The sequence below is a fragment of the Rhinolophus hipposideros genome, assembly GCF_964194185.1.
Source record: "Rhinolophus hipposideros genome assembly, chromosome: 11".
Lineage (NCBI taxonomy): Eukaryota > Metazoa > Chordata > Mammalia > Chiroptera > Rhinolophidae > Rhinolophus > Rhinolophus hipposideros.
In genome coordinates this window covers 5,871,733-5,884,640 of record NC_138057.1, presented here as the reverse complement: position 1 = coordinate 5,884,640, position 12,908 = coordinate 5,871,733, and the positions used below count along the sequence as shown (strand labels likewise).

General features: G+C 45.1%; 1 pseudogene across 1 annotated transcript; it reads left to right on the top strand.

Moving 5' to 3' along the window:
• Positions 1 to 340: 340 nt before the first annotated feature.
• Positions 341 to 10,695, top strand: LOC308504720 (E3 ubiquitin-protein ligase TRIM63-like; annotated as a pseudogene). The gene is made up of 4 exons: positions 341 to 513; positions 7,338 to 7,493; positions 8,823 to 8,991; positions 10,585 to 10,695. The product of its transcript is annotated as an E3 ubiquitin-protein ligase TRIM63-like (transcript).
• The last annotated feature ends 2,213 nt before the right edge of the window (positions 10,696 to 12,908 follow it).

The window sequence follows — 12,908 nt, the reverse complement described above, 5'->3', positions numbered from 1 at the left end:
ATTTTACGCTTTGCAGGCCATGTATGGTCTCTGTTACATATTCTTTTTTTTATTATTTGTTTTTCTTTGGTTTTGTTTTTTACAAACCCTTAAAATTTATAAAAACCATCGGTGGCTTGTGAACTGTACAAAAAGCAGCAGCAGGCTGATTGCGGCCAGCTGGCCATATTTGCCACTTCCCACAACTGTCCTAGTGCCCTGGGCATCAGTGGAGCTTTCTTGTTTCTTTCATCCTCCAAAAAGCCTGGCCGTGTCCATTGTGACCTGTGTCACACAGCCGTGTTCAGTGCCTGTTCTAGAAGCCTGGTGGGGTGGGCGACTGGGAAAGGCTACGGCCGCCATGGAGGTGCTGGGCTCTGCACTGTCCTGCCCTGTGTGCATGGAGCTGTTCACAGCCCCTGTGCTGCTCTTCTCCTGCTCCCACAACTTCTGCAAGCAGTGCCCGGAGCTGATCTTGGTGTGCCAGCATTGCACCACGTCGATGGGCAGTTCTGCTGTCCAGTGTGTAGGAAAGTAAGAGGACTCTAGGGTCCTTCTACTGCTGAGGCTGCAGATTTTTCTGGTCAGCGCTCCTCGGAATCTGTCCCAGGAGAGAACGGGGATGGTTGGCCTGCAAAATGAAGACTGGCCAGCCAGAACCCACATCTCTGAAGGGCTGTTGGGGTGGGTGGGAAACAGGCTTAGAAGACATGGTGGACTCATGGTAGGAGCTGCCAGAGGACAAGCTTGTGGCTTAACGTGAGAGAGAAGGTTCCAATAGCTTTCACTCATTGGGTGTGCAGGAACAGAGCATTTATTAGCCCCTGCCAGGGGCCTTATCCCTGTGCCAGGAGCCCAGAGATGCAGAGATGAATGAGAGCTCATCCTTGCAGGAGTGAGTGGTTCTGCATACAGTGAGAGGTCCCACAGTGCAAACACGGAAGGCCTCAGAGCCGGTGACAGCTGAGAGAGTCTACAGAGCAGGGCAGCCGTGGATGAAGAGAGCATTTCAGGAAGAGTGGACAACAGATGTCAAGGCCCAAGAAAGCAGCCTACAGCTTGAGATGGTTAGGTCTGGTTAGCAGGTAAGGAGGCTTCAGTCAGTGTAGGGCTATGGGAGATGCCAGGGCACTTAGGGACCCAACAAGAGGCAGGTTAAGACACAGTGAAAGAGGTGTTACATGTCATGCAAAGGGCTTAGCATTCTGTGCTGTAAGAAATGGGGAGCCAGAAGAATGTTTAACCTGGGAAGGATCATGAGAGTGTTGTCTACGAAAGCGCAGCATTGTCCACATCATATCATACTCTCATGGAACATTGTTGTGCAGTTACTTGTGCAGCATCTCTTCCCACAGCTGGGATACACATACCGTGACTGCTGTTTCTCCAGGTCCTTTGGGTATTTGTGGAAGGATGGAGGATAGAAGGAAGTATATAATAAATGGATAGCAGGAAGAGGCATGTCATGTAGGGATCTGCGTCAGCAGAAACAGAGGGTGGGCTGATTAGAAAAACAGGTGTTCTCACCAAAACAGTAATCAACTGAATATGGGGGAAGGTGCCAAAGAGGGGTTGAAGGAGGGGGCTGAGCAGTGCAAAAGCACCAGATGCTTAGATTTATTTATGTTTTTCATTTTTCAACTTGGAATTTTCACTTATTTGTGTATTTATTTTAAAATTATGTCCAAGTAACACACACACAGGTTAAACGTGTAAACCCTAGAAAAGAATTTATAGTGAAAAGCCCTGCTCTCTGCTCCATCGCCTTCCAGTCCCACTCCCCAGAGGCAAACTCTTCAACTTTTTCTAGAGAGTTCTTCCTGTGGTTACATCCACAGCTCAAAATAATGTGCTCATTCCACCTATTCTTTGTGGACATTCCTGGCATCCACTTCCTCTGACAGCTGAGCATTTCTCTCACAGCTCTTGCCCCATCCCCCGCCCAGGTGGCTATGTCACTACCTTTAGTCTCTCTAGCCTAATTTTAAGTAACACAATTAAACTTCTGATTCTTGTTCCAGCAGCTCAAGACAACAGAACCCTCTGACTACTCACTCTGTAGAATGGGGCTGCCTGTGTTTCTCCCTCCTCTGGGGTTCCTCCTCCCAGACATAGACTATGAGAACACTCAGGAAGGTGCAGAGGACACAGCGAGTAGTGAGCTGGAGGCTTTGCTGACCTTGGATCTGGGTGGGGGGGGTGTGCAGGCATGGTCCCCAGATCAGGTTGAAGAGGTGTAGCCGGCGCCTGATGGGACAGGATACAGAGCCTGAGGAGACAGAAGAGAAAGAGCTTCAGACTGATGGAGCAGAGGCAGGAGCGGAAGAGGACTGACAACCTGGGACATTTCATCGCTCCTCAATTTTGTTTAGAAAGAAAGAAAACGGGCAGATCATAGGTGCTGGTATTGGGGGTCTGGCCAATTTCCTTTCCATGGAGCATTCATGCCTCTGAATTCTGGAACATGTGTGGCATTTTGTAGTAAATGCTAAGCTGGAGTTCAAACCTAGGTCCTTCCCCTCTGGCACAGTATTCTTTCTCATCCTGGACAGACAGGGAAATTCCGCTCCAGGAGCAGACCCTACTTGAAATAGCATGCTGCCTGGGGCAGCCCCTCGGTCCAAAGAGAGAGGTAATCTAGGAAAAGATATGCTAACATTTATTACGTGGATTACTCTAAATCTAAACCTGCTTGCATTAGGGGACCTCCCTGAAAGCTTAAGTAGGCACTTTTTTCAAAAATTAGTTTTGGGTATACAAAACAATGTAATAGACATTTACACCCTTCACAAAGTGATACCTTCCCCAATCTACTACCCTTCTGACATCGTATATATCTGTTACAATACCATTGGCAAATTTCCTATGCTGTACTTTACATTCCATGGGAGTAAAAAAACTAATATATATATATACATATACACATATACACACATATGTATACATATATGTCAACTATGTATATACATATATACATATATGTATGTGTATATATATATATATATAGTTGACATTCAATATTATTATACATCAGCTTCAGGTGTACAGTGCAGTGGTCAGGTGTAATGTAGGGTGTCAGCTCCCGCTCCCCATACAAGAACACAGGATATAGTGAGGCCAAAAAGGATACCCACGGAGCCATAGATAGGGGAGTCATACCACTATATTCTCCTTGGCGGCTGGGTTGGAGACACAGGAAACAGGAGCCACATGATCAGCAACCCGATGTCCGCTTCTCTGCCAGCCAACCTCACTTGCTAACAGCAATCCGCCTTTCTGCAATTCGTAATCCACAATCTGCGCTTGCTAGTTTAGCTACGGCAGTTATATTAGTGGCTAATGGCTAACTGGTAACAGCTGATGGCAGCCCAGCCACAGCAGATGGCCATCTGATTACAGCTGATGGCCATCTAATAACTGAGGCAGCACCTTCCCACCTGAGGCCGAGAGCCTGGAAACTGCTCTCTGGGACTCTGTCTCCACATCAGGCACATACACAGTCTATGAAGTGATCCCCCTAAGTCCAGTACCCGCCTGGCATCCTACATAGTCTTTACAACATTATTGATTATATTCTGCATACTATATTTCATATCCCCACGGCTATACTGTGATTACTAATTTGTACTTTCAAATCCCTTTACCTTCTCTCCCATCCCCACGCCCCTATTGTCTATCAACACTCTGTTTTTTTTCTGTATATCTCTGAGTCTATTTCTGTTTTGTTTGCTTTTTTATTCTGTTTTTTATATTCCACATATAAGTGAGATCATACGGTATTTGTCTTTCTCAGTGTGACTTATTTCACTTAGCATAATATTCTCTAGGTCCATCCATGTTGTTGCAAATAGTAAGATTTCATTCTTTTTTATGACTGAGTAATTTTTTTCAAAGAAGTAAAGAAAATTCACTTAAAGAATAACAATGATAGTAACCCCTTTAAATCTGCAAAGCTTTCTATTGTTGATGAGATTCCCACACAGCAGTCAGAGGAGTTACAGAGAAGGAGCTGTGTCTCCGCTTTATAGATTAGAAAACCAAGGCTTCAGTCTCAAGTCACCATTTTCTAATTCACATAGCCATTTTTCCCTCAGGATATAGAACACATACAATAAGCTGTGTGACGTGCACACATCTGAGGCATACTTTATCCCAATAAATTACACCTGTGTATCTCCACAGACGCCCCTTGCAGATCAAGACCTGGAATATTTCCTTCACCTCCTGCTATTCCCTCTTCCCAGTGAGTGACCCCCCTCCACACCCTACACACACACAGGAGACTATTCCAACTTCTTCTGCCATGGGTTAGTTTTATCTAAATTACATAAATCATGTAGTATATATTATTTATGACTAGTTTCTTTAGTTTCTTCCCCTGACATAATTTCTCTGAGATTCATTCATACTGTTGTGTGCCGCGATAGTTCATCTTTTCAGTGCTGTGGTATTCCACTGTACACGCACACACAAAAACATACTTCGCGAACTTGCCACCATGTGCTTACACTGGCAGCACTGTATAAACATCTCAGTAAGGTTTCATAACCTTAGTGTATCAGTGTCTCACAGCTGTGTTCGTGTTGACGTGTGGCAGTGTCTTGCTGAGTGACGTTCATTATTGTTGCATATTTTTGTGTGCTATGGCAAGAATGTTGAATTTGAGCAACAAACATTAAATTTCTTGTTAAACTTGGCAAGAGTGGAAGTGAAATCAGGGACATGTTAGTCCGTTTGTGGGAATAATGCCATGAAGAGAACGGCAGTGTATAAATAGATTAAACGTTTTTCTGAGGGGAGAGAATGCGTCACTGATGAAGAGAGGTCAGGGTGGCCAGTAATGAGCAGAACTAATGAAAATATTGCAAAAATTCATCAAATTATGTGTCAAAATCATTGGCTGACTGTGAGAAGCGTAGCAGACCAAGTAAACATTGACAGGGAAACAGGAAAATCTTAACTGAAAATGTTGGCATGAGAAAGGTGTGTGCAAAAATGGTCTTGAAGGAGCTCACGGATGAACAAAAGCAAAGGAGAGTCAAAGTTTGCCAAGACCTTTTGGAGAGACAAGACAATGTTTTGGGCCATGTTATCACTGGTGATGAAACATGGGTGTACCAATGTGACCCTGAAACAAAGTGTCAAAGTGCACAATGAAAGTTAGCCAATTCTCCATAACTAAAATTTTCATCAATCCAAATCAAGAGGCAAAATGATGTTGCTAACCTCTTTTGATATAGAGAGATTATTCATTATGAATTTGTACCAACTGGACAAACAGTTCAGCAAGTTTACTATTTGGAAGTGCTGAAAAGGCTGCATGAAAAAGTTAGACAAAAATGAACTGAATTTTTCGCCAACAATTCATGGCTCTTGCATCACCAGCTCACAGGCCACTGTCTGTGAGCGAGTTTTTAGCCAGTAAACAAATAACTGTATTGGAACACCTTACTCACCTGATCTAGCCCCCAATTACTTCTTTCTTTACCCGAAGATAAAGAAAATATTGAAAGGAAGACATTTTGATGACATTCAGGACATCAAGAGTCATATGATGACAGCTCTGATGGCAACTCCAGAAAAAGAGTTCCAAAATTGCTTTGAAGGATGGACTAGGCGCTGACATCGGCGCCTAGCTTCCCAAGGGGAATACTTCGAAGGTGACCATAATGACATTCAGCAATGAGGTATGTAGCACTTTTTCCAGGACGAGTTCGCGAACTTAATTGTCTGACTTCATACATACACATGCACACATACTCACATAAGTGCACACACACATACTTGCATGCACACGTGTAAACACACACGTGCACGCACACACGTGCATGCACACACACACACCTACTTACTTATGCATTCTCCTCTTAATAAATACTTGGATAGTTTCCAGTTCACAAAGCTGGAACTTGAATCTTTTCATTCAGGCTCCTGGGCTTAATCAATTACCATATGCCCTCTCCACACAGCAAGTAACAAACATACTTACTCATCCTGACCCCAAAGTGTCACAACAGGAAAAGACGACAAATATTATCAATAGGGTCCAATAGGGTTTAGATTCATTGTCTGGTTGGAGATCCCCGGATGGAATGAGCATATCAGTTGTTTGGCATCTATTTCCCTCAATAGGGCATAAGCCCCTGAGAGTAGGGCCAGGTGTGTTTGTCCTGTTCACTATCCTATTTCCAACATAGTAGGTGCTTAATAAAAGTTTGTTAAACAAATGAATTTTAAGGCTGTTGCCAGATGGGTGGACTGTGATGGTAACTCAGGGTGGCATCTGGTCTTATGTTTTTACTTGTGTTTTGAAATGTACATTTTATTATTATTCAGGTATAGTAGGGCCAACAGATCAAGAGACGATGGCCATTGAAAGATAGATTGTAGGTTACAGTTCCTAAGAGGAGGGGACATGTCATATAATGGGGAGGCAGTGACATGGAGAAGCAACAGTGTGGGTCAGGAGGCAGAAGAGGAGGGGAAATGTGGGTAAGAGCATTTATTGTGGTTTCTGCAAGAAGGAATAGGCAAGGCAGGGCAAGCAGGCTTAGGATTGGCCAGTTGGAATAATTTCAGCTGGCTCTGGGGCACGGGGCAGGGGGAGTGCTGTCCCTAGCTGTATGGTACCTGGTCCTAAGGTGACTAGGGCAGGTAGATAAGTGAATAGCATATAAAAAGGAGGTGGTAGGGACCTGGGCTTTGGTAAGTCAGTTTTCATATAAAAGATGTCCTCCCAGGTCCTTTACTCTGTCTAGGAATTGGCTAGCATGGAAGTGGCCATCCCTCCTGGTCTGCAAAGCCCCAGATGCCACAGCGTCAGAACCCAGTAAATAAAAAATGTGGTTAATACACTTCGGTCTTCAGTGCCTAGATCAGGTGTCTTTTCCTGAGAGGCCAGCCTTGATGTCCTCGTCATCCCAAGGAAACTTATTTCTTCCTTCTCTGTGTTCCTCTGCACATCCAACTGCACAGTCATTTTTGAGTGTGTGTCTTTCCACTAGACTGAACTTTCACGGAAGAGCAGTAAGCTAACCCAGACTCATGGGGGAAGGAGGCAGTTTCTTATGTTGGAGTGTGTGATGGTTGTCTCTGCAGACGGAGATAACCTGCACACACTAGCCAAGGTGGGAGTGCTGCGGAATGAGGGGAGTTATTTTGCAAGGGTGAGGAGACTTTCACAGTCACTTCTTTTGAAAGTACTGTCAGCACTCATCCAGTGGGTGATATGCTCTCTCCCCCCACCCCTCGATGGCATTTATGTGTACAGGAAGGAAGAGGTCTCATCCTTTCTCCTTGACCATGTCATAAATGGTGATGGGAATTTGCCACCAGCTCATGCCATCTCTGTGTTTTAGGTCATTTATTTGAAGAGAAGGGTAAAAAATGGGCTGCAGAGGAACATCCTGCCTGAAAACATACTGGAAAAGTTTAAAGAACTTGAGACACTTCACACAAAGGAGCGAAACCAGCTTGCTGAAATGTATGAAAAGCACGGAGAAATCATGAATCTGGTATTCAGTTATGTTTTATTTTACATATTTTATTGTTGCTTAGCCTCCCAATCTGCCCAATTACTCAGCAACCTTAGAATTGAAACCAGATATTTTCTCAGGAGTAAGTAGAGGTTTACTTTCCAAATCAATGCACAAACCCATGTAGATGTCCTTCTCTGTGATGGAGCTCAGGGATAGATGTGTATGTGCATAGGCATGTGTGTGCATGTGTGTGTGGTATTCAGCCATGCAGCCCACAGCAGGATTTAAGGGACCCCAGATAGAGGGGCTCACATAGTTACAGTGAAATAGCATCATATTCTGATTTATGAGAATTTAGTTACCCTTGATCATCCCAAAGAGGGAGGGAAGGGTAAAACAGAACAGCAAATCCTCCATTTCTTCTGTTGGTTCTTGCATGCATATTAGGAATGAAGAGTTTGGAGAGCTGAGCATGATTCAATGTTTAATCTTTAGCATGAGTTTTTCATGTAATATGTCCTACAAACTCTTTATTGATGCTGTATGATTGCCTCTGCCTGCCAGGACATAATGGCCTGCAGGGGGCACGCCAGCTCAAGCTAGTAAGAGGATTCAAAGGAATAGGATATGATTTAGCATTCCTGTTTGGAACCTGCCTTTAAAAATGAGTTTCATTTGCCACAAATTCTCAGTGGTTCTGTCTCATCCTCAGCAGTACCTCCCTTTCTGAGATGCGAGAGTTTATTCCCCCATTAGCTGAGTGGGAAAGGAGAGGGGCTGTCAGGGCAGTGAAGGCTTCTCTTGTATCCCTTCCACCTAAAATGTGCGCAGCTTATCTTGAGTCTGTAATGGGCTCCACTTTGTCGAGGTTCTTATGATATTATCAATAGCTACCATGTCGAAATGTCTGCTGAGCACCAGGCACTTCACCAGACATGTTACATCCATCGCAGTCTTCCATCCTGTGAGCCGGCGGCTTGGAAAAGTGAAAGAGTCTGATTTCATAGTCAGAAAGTCCCCATCTTCCAATCCCAGTGCTGTCCCTTCCTGGCAGTGCGTCCTTGGGCAAGTTACATCTTGGAGCCGTCTCAGCTTTCTTGGACAAAATTGTCTATCTCAAAAGTGTGGCTGTGATGATTCTATGAAATACCACATCTGGTATGTATGCTCTTGCTAGATCACCATTCGAGCATCCTAGTGCTACTCTCTGTCCTTCCCACGCCAGAGCCTCCTGTGAAAGTGACTTTTGATACCTGCTTAAAAACGCACTTGGAATGTCAGTGGTGTGGGGTATGGCAGGTCCTGGGTGCACAGGGCTGGAACAAGGAGGGAACAAGTGTCACTGACTTTCCTGTTGTCAATCAGACACACATAAGTGACGAAGACCCAATAAGTGGAATGTGCAAGCTCTTTGAAGACCACAGGTCTCACCAGGTGGCCAGGATTTCTGATGGCTACGCAGAGGAAAACGAGCTTTGCTGAGGACATTCAGCTGGTGCTGCAGAAATCTGAGAGCATGGTGCGGGCCAGACAGGTATTGCTCACACGGCCACGGGATTTCCACGGAAGGGCAATGTTTGGAGTTCAGGGGGTTTTCTCTTCAGGCCACTAGGCTGACAAGGCAGTGCTTAAGGAAGAAATTGTGTTGCATGCTTTAGAGACTGACTGTCCTTGAGTGTCTCCTGAAACATGTCAAATTTTGAAATGTGCACCTTGAGAAATGGAAGAATTCTTATCACTTTAAGGGCTTCCAAACAGAGTAGATTAATGGCCATATCATTTACCCTCCTATAAGATGAATAAGTGAGATGCGTCTTAGTTTCTATGGCCTTAGTTTCTGTTTTCTTCATTTCATGACTTTTCCCCCCTGCAGTAAAGGTTTTAGGAATTAATCTCTGGATTCATTTTTGTCAAGGACTGAAGGAACAGTGCCTGAGTTCATACAGGACTCGGAAACATGTCTATTCCCACTAACAAGACTGGAAAAACTCATAAATCATGGGACACTGGGTTGAGTACTCGGGAAGTCTTAGCCCCAGCAGACCCATGTAACAAATAATGAAAGCAAAAACTGAGAGGATCAAACTCTTTCCAAGTAACTTAACTTATCCCAGAATAAGATTTATAGAAATACAAAACTATCAACTTCCAACAAGGTAAAATTCACCTTGTCTGATATCCAAAGATTAGCAGGCAGGCAAAGAGGCAGAAAAATGTGGCCCGTAATGAAAGCAATAATCAATTAATACAATCAAATCAGAATTGAGATAGATGTTTGAATTAGTAGACAAAGATATTTAAAAATATTATAATTGTGTTCCATATTTCAAAAAGTTAGAGGCATGGAAGATATAAAAAAGATTCTAGAGATGAAAACTACAATGTCATGAAAAAATACACTGGATGGGATGAACGCAGGTTAGACGTGGAGAAGAAAAGCTTTGTGACCTTGAAGGCATAGCAATAGAAACTATACAAAATGAAACAGAGGAATAAGAACTTTTTTAAAAACCAGCATTAGCAAATGTGGAACAACTTCAAGTGTTCCAGTATATGGTTAACTGCAGTCTCTGAAGGAAATGATGGGTTTGGGGGAGGGGTGTGGGCAGAAAAAGTATTTTAAGAAATAATGGCCAAAATTTCCAGACTTGATGAAAACGATAAACCTACATCCAGCATCTCAAACCTAATCTAGGCAGAATGGAATTCCCGATTCCCCCCACACCTGTTCTTCTCAATCTTCTCCTCACTACCACACCCCATGATTGCTCAGGCATCATGGTTTCACCTCTTTCCTCACCAGATGCGTCCTCTCCATACACCTCCAGAACCCCCCACCGCCATCTCTCCTGGTCACTTTTATCACCTCCGGCCTGGACACTCTAATGGCTCCCACATGAGCTCTCCTGCTCACTCTACCCCACTAATAGCCAGAGTGATGGTTTGATGTTTTAGATCATGCCATTCCCTTGTTCAAAATCGCCAATTGCAGTGGGGGGTGAAGGGGGAGTCTATTATGCTGTGAATAAACCTGCTGCCTGGCCCTGTCTATCTCTCTGTTCTCCTTGCCTCACGCTCTGAGCTGGACTCAATCTGTCAGCCTCATTACCTTCCAACTGCTCCTCAGACGTGCTTCTCTGAGATACCTTCCAAGACCACCCGGAACAAAGAGCCGCCTCCCTCCCCAGCCATCACCCACTACCCAGACCCTGCTCTGTCTTCCTTTGTCTTTCTTTAGAACGCTTGTCAGTCCCCTGAGATTCTGTTGTATACTGCTTATGTCTGTTTGGTTTATTGTTGTTATCCTCAAGAAGATTAGTCTAGTGGGTCAAACAAGACACTCAGGCACATACTGGGCAGGCAACTCATGGTGATAAATGCTAGAAAGTTTCTGTATGTTGTAAATGATGGTGACATATCCAAGACCTGTGAAAGCGTGTGAAATGGAAGATCCTTTTGTTGCCTGAAGGGGAGGAGGTGTCAGTGAAGACAAGATCAATTTGCTCAGTGCCTGCTGTGTGCCTGGGCTGATGCTGGGCACTGCCTCTGCCCAGTCATCATCTCATTAGTCCTACTCAGAACCCACAGTCCCCTTTTCACAAGGCAGGAATCTGAGACGCAGGACTATCTAGCTATAACAGCCACGATCATGCCTGGTGTCGGCCTGACCTCGTCAACCAACATTTCCCCTACATTGGGTGCCTCCCAGGAAGGAAGAGCTGATCACAGAAGTGATGCTGGAGCTGAGATTTACAGGATGACCTGGAGACTCACAAGACGATCAGACAGGGAAGGACGCCGTAGGCTGTGGACAGTCCAGAGCGCAAGATCTAGACTTTCTAGAACTATCACAACGGGTGGGTCTGAGATTTCATTCCCCTCAAAATTATTTGGGTAATTCTTTCCATGTTTGGCTATTCTTTCAATAAGGATCTGCATTTGATTGTGATAGAAACCCATGAGCAGTGGCTTAAAAAAGTTAGGAGTTCTGTTTTTTACTTAATGAAATGTCCAGAGGTAGGGAGGCAAGGCTGGCCAGCTCGGCGGCCCCACAGTGCTCCTCTTCTCTCAGCAGTGTTTGGTGTGCTCGTCACAGGCATGAGGTGGCTGCTCCATGTGGGCATCGACCTCAGGTCTTGGGGGAAGGAAAGGGAAAGACAAAGAGCAAGACTTGTCCCAGAGGCATCTGCCCACTTTCAAGCCGCTTTCCCAGAAGCCCCACCCAACAACTCCCACTTCTGCTTCTGTGGCACGCCTGGCACGCCTAACTGCTAAGGAAGCAGGAAACAAACATAGTATTTTTAGCTGTCCATATTACTGGCCTGAAGAGTCAGGGTTCCTTAGGTAGGAAAGAGGTGAAAAATGGGTACTGGGCAGGCAATAAGCAGTGCCCGCCACCCTTAGGCATCCCTGGTTAAGCAGAGGCTGAGGCAACACGATGAACCAGGGGCCTGGGCCTGCCCTCCGCAGGGCCTTGCTAAAGAAATGTTCAGGCTGTCTCCACAGGACGTGGAGAAGCTCCTAGGGGACCTCTCAACCAGTGCTGCTGACATGTAGGCCATGATCAACGCCATTGGAGGAAGTCTGCTTAGTGGCATCAAATGCCAGATTGCCACCCTGAAAAGGCAGCTGGAGCTTGAGCACGCCTCCAAACTGGAGAAGTTCCGGTTGGAAGGCCCCTGACAGCTTCACCAGCAGACGAAAGTGCTCCTGCAGCATCACAGCAACACAGTACAGTTCCTCCATGAGCACAAGAGGCTCAAGGCAGAGATGGGTAGACTCAGGGAGGGTAGTGTGGCCCCCCAGGTCCCCTCCAAGGACACTGTTTCCATCAGGCACTATTTTCAAGAATTCAGTAAAGGAATGGACATCACTGCCTTCATCCTCCCTGACACTAACCAAGTGCTGGCCGGCTCGGTCAGGCTCCATGAGGACTGCCAGGTGGGCTCTGCCATGGGGAGCCATCTGTCCCAACAAACGCTGGAGGATATTTTGTGTAGTGTCGGGTTCGGTGACAAAACCAAATGCGGAGGCAAAGCTTCCCCGGAATCCGTCTTAGCCCTCCTCTCCTTTCTCTACCGGTGAGTCCTCTGCACAAGAAAGTGAGGTTGGGCCTAGGGAATCAACTGTATAATGCAGTACACAACTTAGCAACTACGAAGTTGCTAGATTTCACCTTTTAAAAGAAAAAATTTTTTTCCATATTGTGGTTTCTCTCTTCAGGGTCTCATGTTGATGATTAATTAATTGTCCAAAGCTTTTTTCTTCCTTTTTCTTTTCTTTTTTTAAACAGGAATGTGCTTAAAAAGCTTGTTGCTTGAAGCTCACATACGAGGCTTTGAATGGTGGAGGCTGCTGGCTTGGCTGGTGGAGTGGGTGGTGCAGAAGGTGAGTTCTTGGCACAACTGAACAGAACAGCTTTGTGCTCTGATGACCTATGGTGCACTATTA